At 40.4% G+C, this 14,219-nt stretch overlaps 1 pseudogene across 1 annotated transcript; it reads right to left on the reverse strand.

The window, feature by feature from the left end:
* Nucleotides 1-7,537: 7,537 nt before the first annotated feature.
* On the reverse strand, nucleotides 7,538-7,835 carry LOC308430754 (large ribosomal subunit protein eL37-like; annotated as a pseudogene). Its single transcript has one exon. The product of its transcript is annotated as a large ribosomal subunit protein eL37-like (transcript).
* Between the last annotated feature and the right edge of the window lie 6,384 nt (nucleotides 7,836-14,219).

Raw genomic sequence — 14,219 nt, forward strand, 5'->3', positions numbered from 1 at the left:
ATGTGGCAGATAAAATTTGAAGATGCAACAGAACAATTGTATGTGTCACTTATAATTTGTTACTAAAGACATTCTAAGAAAAATACGTGCTTTATTTGGTTTGGGGGCTTTAGCTTTATTATTGTCCCCATTGCTTTCTTGAAGAGTACAGTGTTAACATAATGAAAAATTTATGATTGTTGATGAATCTTCTTCAGCAACATTAACTTCTCTGTATGAATAAGCTAATGATTCGGGTTGATTTATGATTTATTTAAAGAAAAGGAAAGAAAGAAAGAAAATTATTTTTTAAAGATTTATTTACTTATTATATAGAAGTATACTATAGCTGTCTTCAGACACACCAGAAGATTGTGAACCATCATGTGGTTACTGGGATTTGAACTCGAGACCTCTGGAAGAGCAGTCAGTACTTTTAACCACTAAGCCATCTCTCCACCCCCAAGAAAATTATTTTTAAGTATCAAAAAAGTAATTTCCAGTATTTGTGGAATTTTCTTACTTCTGATTCTTTTAATCAGCAAGGCAGGGGGAATGGCAGCAAAAAAAGAAAGAAAAAGAAAAGAAAAGAAAAGCACATACTGGTTCATTCTGTGAGATACTAGCTTCTAAAAATCCAACAAAATCTAGGCATTTTATCTGAAATCTGAAGTACTTTCTTGTCTTAGTCACAAAGCATCATGAAGCAAATTGGGGAGGAAGAGGTTTATTCAGCTTACACTTCCGTATCACTGTTCATCACCAGAGGAAGTCAGGAATGGAACTCAAGCAGGTCAGGAAGCAGGAGCTGATGCAGAGGCCATGAAGGGATGTCACTTACTGGCTTGCTTCCCCTGGCTTGCTCACCCTGCTTTCTTATAGAACCACAATGGGCTGCCCCCCCCCCCCCATCACTAGTTGAGAAAATGCCTTACAGCTGGATTGCATGGAGGCATTTCCTCAACTGAGGCTCCTTTCTCTGTGATAACTCCAGCTTGTGTCAAGTTGACATAAAACCAGCCAGTACATTTCTACAAACCTAAAGTTCTTTCAGGATGCTGTTGGTATATGCTTGTAGGTTGGTAGTTTGGCTGGTTCGTTTGTTACCATCTTGGGATAAAAAGCTTCTGTCGTATCATTTTGTAGTTGCAGATTTGAAAGATGATGACACTGGCCATCTGGCTTCTGATTCTTCCATTTTCTTTCATCACCATTGACTTTTTTTATGATGCCATGCCACAAAATACTAAACAAGTGTAGTACAGTTTTCAAGAACTGAACGCCTGTAGTACTGGAAGCCTATGAAAATTAGCTTATTCCTGACTATTTTTAAAAATTTAATTGGTCTTGGATGTTTGATTGTAAACCATCTATGACGGTTTGTGTATGCTTGGCCCAAGGAGTGGCACTATTATAAGGTGGGGGAAGTGTGTCACTGGGAAGGGGGGCTTGGAGACCCTCCTCCTAGCTGCCTGAGGATGTCCAGTCTGTTTCTGGTTTCCTTCAGTTGAAGATGTAGAACTCTCAGCTCTTCCATGCCCTGCCTGCCTGGATGCTGCCATGCTCCCTCCTTGATGATAGTGGACTGAACCTCTGAAACTGTAAGCCAGCTCCGATTAAATGTTATATATAAGATTTGCCTTGGTCATGGTGTCTGCTCACAGCATGACTGATCCGGAAGTCTGTCTTTTAGAAGATGGAAAAGAGATATCCCAGTGGCAAACACCCGTAGTCCCAACTATGAAGCTGAGACTGAAACAGGATCTGTAGAGCTCAAGAGTCCAAAACCAGTCTGGCAACTTAACAAGATACCATGTGTGGTGGTGAATACACTTGGCTCAGGGAATTGGCACCGTTAGGAGGTGTGGCCTTGTTGGAGTAAGTTGACTTTGTTGGTGGAACTGTGTCACTGTTTGGGTAGGCTCTCCCTAGTTGCCTGGCGACAATCTGTTCTTGGCTTCCTTTCAATTAAGATATGGGGCTCTTGGCTCCTCCAGCACCGTGTCTATCTGGATACTGCCATGCTTCCTGCCAAAATGATAATGGACTGAACCTGTAAGCCAGCCCCTATTAAATATTGTCCTTTATAAGAAGTTGCTTTAGTCATGGTGTCTCTTCACATCAGTGGAAACCCTAAGACACCATCTCAAAAAAAAATTAAAAAAAGAAAACAGAAAAGCTTTTCAGAAACGTGAGAAGCAGGTAGATAAGCATTTCAAATACCACAATCACTCTTTCCATATTTCTGAAGAGCTAGGAAACATTTGCAGAGAAAAAGAATCCAAACATGATCAGTTGTACAACCACAACTGTTGAAAAATGAGTTAAAGTCTGCAGTTTGAGCATTCATTGTTAGGCCTACTCTTCCCTTTCATTCATTCAAAATATCTTTATTCTTGCTTTTTAATCAGTGCTACAGATTGAATGCCAGTCCACGTGCATGCTGGGTAAGAATTCTGCAACTGAACAACGTCCTCAGAACAAAAATACATTTATTCTTTTTACATTCTTTTCACATTTACGATGTGGGGAGTAGGGGGTGCAGATTCCATTCTCAGAGATTATTGCTCTATAAGTACGTACTAATTATAAAACAAAAGGCCGCCAAACATTGTGGGTTAGAATTGGGGAGCTATTTGTGGTTCTGGTTTGAGACTTGTAATGAGCTAACACTCAGTCATCTGCAAACTCAGCAAGCAATGGAGGACCTGACTCATATGGCTGTTGAGTTGAAACATTATTGGTTAGTGTCTAAGTTCTCTCTGTTCAGCCCCTTTGCAGGAATCATTGAGTGTCCCACACATGCAGCTGGGTTTCCCCAGAAGACGATGCCCAAGGGACCACTACAGAAGCCATAATGCCTGTTACACTAGAGAAGCCATAATGCCTGTTGTGACAACCCTGGAAATCCTTCGGTCACATTGCCCAGCCCTGATGTGGGAAGAGGACTCTTTAGGGACGTGAGAACCAGGAAGCAGGGCGTGCCGGTCTCATCCCAGACAAGCTGTCATAATATATTTAACTATAGCACAGCAGATCACAACAGATCTTCCCCTTCTGTGTACGACTGTCCAAGAACAAATCCCGTGGCTCACAACTGCTCACCCTTCTGCTGACAGGCCTGCAGAGCTTCTGTTGATTTCCTAGCCCTACACTTAGAATAACTGACCGATTCTCCAGTGTCTGTTATCTTCGTTGCTGAACAACATTCAGATAAAATTAAGACTATGACATTAAATTTAAATAAACCTGAAGAAGAGCTACCAGCCTAACCAGCAGCAGGGAGGTAGTTGTCAGTCTACCTCTAGAGATAGGCATGCATGATGCATAAAACTCTGAATGGTCTACAGGTCTGTATTTGGGTGGACATATATCCACTTATCTATAAAAAGAGTCCTGAGTGTGTTTGCATGTATGATTGGTCCTTTTTTATTTAACCTGGGCTAATAGGGAATTTAATTTTCAGGACTGGTCATGTCCTTTCCCTGAGCCTTTCCCCAGTAGGATGTAGGACTAGAGCTCTATGGCATAGGGTGTTACAATCAGAGTTTCTTCTGGGTGTGTTGGTGAGAAGACAAAGCAGGCAGTCACGTGGCTGGCTGATGCACGTGACCACCACCGCCATTATGACTGTAAGATGACATGAGATAGACTCTTGTGCTCTCGAACAGCACCAGGAAGAAAATAAGCTCCAGCACCAGCCACAGCCAGAACACTTCCATTACAGCTAACAAGGAATGTCTGAGTTCTCGCAGAGACGGGGTGAGAGGTACTATTGAAAACCTAACACAGATTTTACTTTTGGTCTGTGTATGGTTTGCTGTGATGCCTGAGCTGCTCTCAAAACCTTGAATTCAAGGAGTCCCCCTACTCTGGCCTCCACAGTACCAGGAATAAAAGCTACCACCCTTAGTTTCAAAGTTTTAAGAATTGCTGGCTCACTAATTGGGTGCATACTCATATCCAATTTGGGGTGTGAAAATTAGGTTTCGACTGTTACAGACACCTGCTTGTAGCCATGTAAAACTACCAGTCTTGAAACTCCAAGTCACTCTAATCCTTTAGGATTTTTCTGCTAGCAAAAGTGGCTTTCCCACTGATTGACTGAACTGGAACTCAGCGGTAGCCCACATTTATAACAGCTTTCCTTCATAGCAGGGCTAAAGGAAATGGTGTTGAGCTGTATGTGTCTCAGCTGCAGGTTTAAGGGATTTCCTCTTACAAGAGCAAGGAGGGTATTGGTGAGAGTACCCACCCCCTGGGAAAGCGCTGAATGTGCTCTCCTCTCTAGACCAGGTAAACTATAAGGGGCTGGAATTGAGATGACCCTCCTGATTATGGCGGAAGTTGGGAGACAGCAATGTTAAAAGATGAGAATTTCAAAAGCAAAGGAAAGGATCTCTTTCACAATATAAAGTATGAACTTTGAATGAGACAGACAGGTGTGTGGACTCTAATCAACTTTACTGTTACAAAGAATGTAAGGAAAGACCTCAGTCCACTTCCTTTCCAGAACTTTAAAGTCTACTAAGGGAAAAAAATGAGGCAAGCACCCAGTGACTATAAAACAAAGTAGAGTAAGGGAGGTGCCCAGGCCCTTCTGCATTACCAGCCAAGAGCAGAATTAACTAAGGAAAAACGTGATTATATGCTGTTCCACAATTTCTCCCAAGTTTTCAGTTAACATCTATACAGTGTCTTTCTTCCAACCCAGAGAGTTTGTCCTGTCAGGAAATAGACTCAGTAAGACACAGGAACTAGGATGGGTGTCTGTTTTATGCCTGCTGATTCCTGTTATTGCACTGGGTCATTTTCTCTTGTAGGAGCAGGGTCTCACTGTGCAGCTTTGGCTAGCACGCAAACTCATCCTCAGGCCTGGGCCGTTAGCAGCCCCACTGCCATTCTGGATGACAGCCTCATCCTTTTCTTCACGTGCTCTGAAACTGCTTCATTTCACTTGTAATATCCTCTGCAATGTCTTTATGTTGGTGTTGCTTTCCTAACTAAACGATTTTAAAATCTGACACTAGGTCAGGCATGATGCCACAAATCTTGTACTCAAGAGGCAGAGACAGAAGGCTCAGCAAAAGTTCAAAGGCAGCCTGGTATATATCCTGACTTCTAGTCCAGCCCAGGGTTACATAGCAAGACACTGTTTCTAAACAAAACCAAATTGTAAGGCCAGATGTGGAATCAGAAAATATTGATTAATGTGACTGACAGAGGTGAAGAGAAGGAAATGGCAGGTCAGTAGCAAGTACTGCATGCTACAAGTACTGTGTTTAGTAATCCAGACAAATTCTTTATGCTTTTGTACCTCATCTTAAAGACATCTCTAAAGCTATACGAACTACTTTTTTAAATATTTACATAACTAATCAAGAGGAAATGCCAAAATTTTCAGAGAACAACCTCAGCTGAGTTCACATAATTCACTTTCTTGGTCTCTTTTGTGTGTTGCTTTTCATGACTCCCTAGGATTTGTAAACTACAAAACCTTTAAAAATTCAAGTTAGTGAAAACTCGTTGAATTCCAGGCATTAGAAGATGCTGGGCCACCTTCCTGAAAATTGCCTTTGCAATATTCATTCTTCAAAAATGTAGTTTATCCCCAAAGAGACTTATGTTTCAGAACGTTGATGTCCAGTGGGAAAATGCTCAGTTCTGTTACAGGAATGGGTAGCCAAGATCACTGTAGAATGAAGACAAACACATTATGGAACCCCTCTTCCAAATGTCGAGTGTACTGGGTATTATTACAGGATAGTCTCTGAGTGTCTTCCAGTAAGCCCCGAATGCCCTTACTGCATCCTGAGAGGCTTGCCTGCTTCCACATAAAACAGAATTTTGCATTAACTGTATGATAGTTCACTAATATGCCTGTTCCATGCTAGGCTTTAGTTAAATGCATTTTAAACTTCTTTCCCAGTGCTCCCACATAATTCTTTTTGCCTGATAGCAATAAATGTTGTTAATTAAGTGATACCTATTTTACATGAGCTGTAGAGAAATGGTTATTTTACTTAGGACCAACCACATAGTAATTAAGAGAACACTTGCTACAAAAAGCCTTGTGGTGCTTTGAATATAAATTCCTCCATAGGCCTACAGGAAGCAGCACTATTAGGAGGTGTGGCCTTGTTAGAGGAAGTGTGTCATTGGGGGAAGACTTTGAGGTCTTAGATGCTCAAGCCACACCCAGAGTGGCATTCTCTTGCTGTCTGCAGATTGTGATATAGAACTCTCAGCTCCTTCTCCAACACCATGTCTGCCTTCATGCTGCCATGCTTCCCTCCATGATGATAATGGACTAACCCTCTGAACTGTAAGCTAGTCCCAATTAAATGTTTTCCTTTATAAGAGTTGCCTTGGTCATGATATTGCTTCATAACAATAGAAATCCTAAGACAAGGCTTACAATTTTATGTTAACCATTTGTTTCTCTTTTACATCGTTCTGACCTCATTTAGAGCTTTTGCACAGCCACTATATATCCTTTGTCCTATGTGATGATTAACAATAGTATGGGAAGATCTTGGCCATGCTGAGATTAGAACACACAATTAAGCAGAAAGACCACAAAATTGCCACATGAACAAAGTTCTAAAGCATGGTGTTAACATGCTGCTTTTTAGAATCTACTAGGAGTCTTGGGCCTCTGATGAACAAGAAGAAAAGAGCCACAAGATTCAGCTTTCTACCCAATCCTTATCTCTTATGCATGTTGTCACTTAAGGATTGGCCTTAACAGAACCATCTTCCTGCAGCTTCCCTGGCAAACAGAACTTTAATCTGGTAACAGTTACTTTACATATGTAACAAAACATTATTGTCTATGAAAGTCATTCTTTACCACAGCCATTTTTTATTCATTTCTACAGCAAATTGCAGCTCATTACATAATACATTTCAAGGAAGTAGAAATCTTGAGGCACCCTTTTTATAAACCACATACATTTATAAGGATGGCAAAGAACCTATAGCAGTAGGTCAGTTTACAGAAAGTCAAAGCCAGTTCATATGAGGTGGTATTCTCTAATCCATACCACTTCTTTAGATTTATTGTATAAATTTTAGATTTATTATTCTATAAATTTATTGTTTCTCCAAGTCACTGAAAAATTCCTTTACAGGGCAGAAAAGTAGCTCAGCCATTTAGAATACTTCCTGCTCTTCCAGAGGACCAGCACCTAATATAGCACCAATATGGTGGCACACAACAGTATTAGAAGGGAATCTAACACCCTCTGACCTCCATGGGCACCCCCCACACACATGGCTTGCGTACCTGTGGGCACACCTATATACATATAAATCTTTAAATTTTGTTGTTTAGAAATCTTTATTCTGGAGTACTTCTTAGGTTGACTAATCAACAGAAGTCATCTTTAAGTGTTTTTGTGTCGGCTATGATTTACTTTGACTTGAAAACTTGTAACTTTATAAATATTTTATCTAATATTTAATCTCATCAATCTAAGGCAGCAACTCTTATTTCTTCATGTTTTTCTTTTTCTTTTTGAAACCAGAACATTTATTTTATGACTGATTGGAATCCTCAAGATGAACTGGAGGCTGCAACAGCTGGCCTCTTGGGTTTAGGTATTGTTCCTTCATGGAATCCATGTCTGAATCTGCGGTAGACAATCTTTAGGTGCCTCATGCGGCCTGTCCTGGTAGTGTTTCGTCTCTTAGCCTTGGCACTCCAGTTATACTTACTTTCTCTTGCGCGTGGCAGGGTAGTCACATTTGCCACTGGTCGACTTCTGAAGGTGGTAGGCCTTAGAGCCACAGCAGTGGCACAGCGTGTGCATCTTATTGCAACACTTTCCAAAGGATGGCATTCCTTTCGTCATCTTGCTTCTACCAGCGAGGCCAAAGAGACCTCTTCATGTTTTCTAGTTGGTATAATATGTACTTACCTATATGTAATTCATGTACATAGAGAGTTTTTAAAGTAATAATTGTCCATACAGAATTTTAGAAATTTTTAACCTAAAAGTGTTCTTGTAGAGTCTGGAGAGATGGCTTAGTGATTAAGAACAGTTGCTGCTCTTGTAGACAGCCTAGATTCAGTTTCCAGGGTCTATGTTAGGTGTAGAAACAGCTCCAAGGAATCTGGCATCTTCTTTTGAACTCCATGGGCACTGTCATGCAAGCAGAACTCTCGTACATATGAAAAGCATGTAAACTATATTTGTAAATTCTTACACATATGCACACATGCATATGCCATAGTTCTACAGCTTACATTGTTTTGAAATCAGTGTCCCGTACCAATAAAAACTTCTTCCTGACAGGAGGACACATTTTCCATTAAGCCCTCACCAGGTTCAGTAGGTGATACTGGGAACTGAGCAGTTCAGGAGAAGATGAGAAGCTGGTTAAACAGTGTGAACTGGATCCCATTCCCGTGCTGAGATGCAAATGCTGTCACTGGGTCTGACCCATTTGCCTCAGCCCTCCTGGGCTAGTGGATCTTCCATTACAGGTCAGTGTATGCCAACAGGTGCCTTCTGCTGCTGAATATCATAATGCTGCACAGCCCGATGGATAATGCGGACAGTTACATTGTAGGAATAAAGACACAATTTTAGATGTCAGTGTGGCATTTGATAAAATTTAATCTACCTTTTTTCTACTGAGCACAATAAACCATTGTAAGCATATTTTTGGCTACTTTCTTCATTCTTGTTTTGTTTTACCAACCACCCTTCTACACCCAGTCCTTTCTGACCCCCCAACACTAGGTCAGAGGAAAAGAAAGGGGAAGTGGGGAGTCAAACTTAGTGGATGACTTCCTGATGGTTTAGGGGTGTCAAGTTCCTTTGGGGAAATCTAAGTCATCAGGATATCCAATTTCTTCTCTTTGCTCACAACCACCTGACTAACTGCAGCAAGAGCAGCAGGAGCAGCAAGGGCAGCGGCCTCCTCACCCTCTCAGGACTCTAGCAATTATCTTCCACTGGCAAAATCATGCCCTTGCCAGAGCACGAGAAGTCATAGTCTGCTGCCATGGGCAGTCTGAAGCAGCCCCATATCCCACACCAGAATTAAAACATGTTCATATAACATTTCTGAGTTTCTAAAGAAACCCACATTCTCATTACAAACCATAGTTACTTTGTGGGTCATTATATAAACAGAACACCTGATACAGTCTGTACAGGAATACAAATGAACACTATGCTTTTGGACAGTAGTTGGATAATGCAGCTCATATTCAAAAGAAGATTATAATCCAGGAAGGATGAGTGTGTCATGATGCGCCATTTCACAACGTCTGTGGTATGTAGAGTTTTTCTATTGTTTTTATTGTTGGTTTTGAGAGATGCTGTCACTCTGAAGCTAGTGTCTAACTCATGGTGGTCTTCCTGCCTCAGCCTCTCCACTGATGAGATTACAGGGATGAGTCGTCACACCCAGATTGTGTATTACTGTAAGTATGTAGAGCTGGGGCAATAGCTTAGTAACTGCTTTCCTCCCGTGCACAAAGTTCTGCTTTCACCTCTGCGTGTGTGTGCACACGTTCGTGCGCACACATATACACACACATGCACATACACGTGTATTTATACTTTGTTATATTTCATAATTTTGAAACTTTAAATCTGTATATAATATTCACTTTAAATCTGAAGTTTGAAAGGTGTGTAAACAATGAATTAATTTAGAACACTGGTTACAATGGCAGTATTTGACACTAGAACTCCAGTCACTTGAAGGGCTGAGGCAGAAAGATCATAAGTTCAAGGCCAGCATGGGCTATATAGTAAGATTTTTTGTTTCTGAATAAAAGAAAAACGGAGAAAGTACTGAAAATGTAAGAGTGAGAGTGTTTGCTTAGTCTGCAGGAGGTCCTGAGTTCAATCTCAAATACTACAGCTCTTTAATTGATTAAATAAAACATATCAATACAGAGGAAATGTATACTTTTTTTTACTTATGTGTAGACAAATGTATACTAAGAGCTTGTTCATAATGTAAGGAGAAAAACACTTCAAAACCTGTTTTTAATTTACATTATAACCAAATATTGTATAAGGTTATGAGAGGAGAAAGGTTTAATGGGGCTCATACTCGGGTCTATGACTATTGTTCATTGCTCCGGGCCTGTCGTGGTATGGCACATCATGGGGCAGGGGAAAGCCCCTTCACTTCATTACCAGGGTGTGGAAAGGAAAGGAGAGTGTCCCACATTCACGTCTGAGCACACTGCTGGTTGCTCTGATGCACCCAGTAGGGCCTCTTCCAGAAACTGAGAACAAGCCTAGGAAACGGCCCACTGGGATAAACCTCTAGCATTTGTTCAATCAGATCCTCTTTTCCTAGAAAATCATCCCTGTATGAGGAAATGCATGTGAATACGTGTGTGTGTGTCTGTCTGTCTGTCTGTGTGTCTGTCTGTGTGTGTGTGTGTACACATGTCTGTGTTATCAAGATAGGAATAAGTGGACATATTGCTTTTTCAGTGTTTTGTTATTCTTCTAAATGAACTTGCATAACTTTTGTTAGGATAAAAGCTATTTCATGAACTAAGCCCATTTATCCCTTCACTAAGGTACAGCTTTTTAGTATGTGTGAGCTCAAGTGTTGGGGTCAGAGAACAGCCCTCAGAAGTTAGCTCTCACTCCACTGAGATCTGGATATGAAGTCTAGGTATGAGACTTGCACATCAAGAGCTTTGACCACTGAACCATCTCACTCCCCCTCTTTTCCTTCTTAAAGTAAAACGTACTGTTGGGAAATGGTCCTGATGCTTTGTCTTAATTTGTCTCCCTCCCAAAAGCCTTGCTTCCAGATGTTGGGGGTCCTTGCTGGCCTTGATTGGTAATAAAAAATTGCCATACAGCCAATGCCCGGGCGGATAGACAGAGGCAGGACTTTTGGATTATGTGGCCAGGGGACTGAGAGAGAAGGCAGGGAAGATGAAGGAGCAAGGAGAATGACTTAAAGGCCCACGGACATGGAAGAATTCAGGAAATGATCCATTCTCCCGATTGTGTCTGGAGTAGCAGCTAATCAAAATTAGCTGGCCTGTGTGTGTGTGTGTGTGTGTGTGTGTGTGTGTGTGTGTGTGTGTGTGTGTGCCTTTCATTTGAGAATCCAGAGCTCTTGGAAGTGTGCAGAGGAATCGTGTGTGCCTGCCAGGAGCCTAAAGCTGATTAAATATTCACCGCTACAATATACTTTACAAATAAACATACTTTACAAAAGCAATTTTTTCAGTCTTTACATTTTGATATATTAATGCAATTTATATGTGGACAATTTCAGTGGAGTTTACAAAGGCATTTTCAAGTTTTAAGTATCTTTTGTCTATATATGTATGGGAATATGTGTGCATGTGTATACAGGTACATGCAGGTGCAGTTCAGAGGTTAAGTTCAGGTATCATTTCTCAGGGCCATTCACCTTACAGGGATATTTTGATTAGTTTTATTTTTAAAAAGTTATATCTATGAATGTTTTATGTGTATGTGTGTGTGTGTGTGTGTGTGTGTGTGTGTGTGTGTGTGTGTGCATGTCTTCGTGCCTGCACAAACCACATGCATGTTTGATATGTGCAGAAGTCATAGGTGTTGACCAAACTCCTGGAACTAGAATCACAGGTGGTTTCAAGCCATTCTTTTGGTTCTGGGAACTTAACCCAGGTCTGGTCCTCTCCAAGAGCAACAAGTGCTTTTATACACTGAGCCATCTCTGAAGACACCTAATTAAGAAAAAGAGAGAGATTGGGATATATGGCTTGCCAATTAGGCTAGGCCACCTCCCAGCACAGGGATTTTAAGAGTTACTACCCCAATGGCTTTTCGTGTGGGTCTTACGGATCAGGCCCAGGACCTCATACTGGGTGGCAATCACTTTACTACCCAAGTCACCTCTTCCTCTTAAATTTTGTTTTAATTTCAAGTTCCAAATACCAATTTCTTTAAATAATTCTTCCCCAAATTACAATTAAAAATAAAATATAATGAATCTAAATTCATGTTTAAAAATATTTCCCTATGCCAAAATGCTTTTAAAACCTCTACATGTATATGTTTTTAAAGTAAAATTGTAAGAAAAAAATTTTTAAAGTCGCAATCAGAATTAGTCAAAACAAACATACACAGTGATCCCATAAAAACACTAAGCCGGAAGTATATAAAGCATATACAAAATATTTTTTCCATATGTAGGTCAAGCCTCAGTTTTTAATGACATTAAAGCCATAGATTTATTGTTTATTATGTCATTCTATTTCTTCGTGGGTATCTTTAATGTCTATTTTCAAGAGGAAATGTACATACAGAAAACAGGAAACTTCCATGGTGAAATGTGTTGTTGCTGCATTAACCACACCAGCCACTGGGTGTCGCCATTGCGTTACTTCACTCGCTCTGATGGAAGTTTCCAGAGATGGAGAGCAAATTTTTATTTACAGAATTCTTTATACTTTTAATTTTTTATTTTCATACGTATGCGTGTATTGCTCACCTGTCTGTGTATCATGGGCATGTCTGGAGTCCAGGGAGGTCATATGAAAACGTCAGATCTCCTAGAGATCTAGAGCCGGAGTTAGAGACCGTGGTGAGCCTCCTTATGTGTGCTGGGAATCAAACCCAGATCCTCTGCAAGAACAAGCGTTCTTTACTGCTGAGCTGCTTCCAGGCATCTCAAAGACTCTTAATGACTCAGTGCCTTCCTGTCAGACATCCTCTTGAGAAACACGTCTCCCTATGTGCCATGTTTTCTTTCATTCTTGATAGCGGGACACTTCCTGTTCCAAAGGAAAGAAAGTTCTATTGCATCCATTTTGCAAACTTATTTCAATAGCTATCATTTTCAGAGTCTGATGATCAAATAAAAAACATGAGTCCACACATGCAGTTCTTTTAGAGAAGTGGGGTTCTGTGTTCCTTCACAAAGCATAGGAGCATTGTGTTGAAACATTGAGCAAGTTTTGAAGAACATCATAGTTACACTTTAGCCCTGAATCAGTTCATTATTAAAAGGACAGCCTAGCAATTGCATAGAGGTGACAGTTTGAAGTAACCCAAAATATGAATACCTGCATTAATAGTCCCAAATATTAGTGTTGGCTACAAACTGTCTTACCTATCTATTCAGAGAAACTCATAAATGGAGAAATCAGATGCAAAGAATTGGAATTCATGCAGAAGTGAAAGCAGAATTCATTTTCCATTCTTTGAGCTATAAATGGAGGAACTAAACACAATTCAGTGGTGAGAAAATTCCAAGTGAGGAACTAGGATTTAAATACCACGTTTACCTTCTCAGGAAATGAGAAGAGAGAATATTCCAAATTGGATAATATGTAGTTTAGATGAAATCAAACAGATGAAGTAAGTAATATAAGGTCCTAAGTGCTGGGACTGGGAATAATTTAATACCATACAACTCACAGACATATTTGCAAACTAGTAGAATGAGGAATCTGGTATGTTGGCCATAGACAGAAGGTAATTCATAACCACCCTCTTACCCAGAAGAAGTCCACACATAATCCTGGAGCACTGGCCATATAGGATAGCCTTAGGACGGCTAAATTACTTCTCTAGATATTACATATGTCAATAGTATTACAATGCCAGAAAAGATGTAGTGTGGCTAGGGTGTGGGAGCAAGGGGGTGGCCACACCCACACCCACCCTCTCGATTCATTGTCTTCAGAGGCCTCTGAGACTTGTCTTTTTGAATCGGAGTCTTTGCAGTGGCTAGATTCCTTAGGACGTCATTTGCATTTGGGCCGTACAAACATAAATGGCGCTGAATTCTATAATTTGTATCATAAACAAATTAGTGAAACTTGAATCCAAGTATGTCTGCATGCTCTTGGATGTCTAATGTATCTTTGTAAATATTCAGTTCCAAGGTCTGGGAGTGCATCTCAGTGTAGCAATGTCAGTCCCTCCGATAGCACCTCGACTCTCATTTAAATTATGGAAGGTTCCAAGTACACTAAAATGCATAAAGAACAACAAAATGTAATTTTTGTTAAGTCAATATTTGCTAAAGCTCTCTACTTGATACTTTTAAGGCTTTTAAAGTATTTCTAATTCAGATGCAGTCTGTTTCCTCTCTCAGACCCACTGCCCAACATCCTTACAGGTACCACATTCATGAATTTGACGTTTATCATTCTATGCATGTTTTATAGCCTGATGACGTATACGAGTTCCTAAGCAGAATATACACATGCCATTGTTTTAACTCTTGTGGAGTGGGGTAGGAGA

Source organism: Micromys minutus, assembly GCF_963924665.1.
Source record: "Micromys minutus genome assembly, chromosome: 16".
Classification (NCBI taxonomy): Eukaryota; Metazoa; Chordata; class Mammalia; order Rodentia; family Muridae; genus Micromys; species Micromys minutus.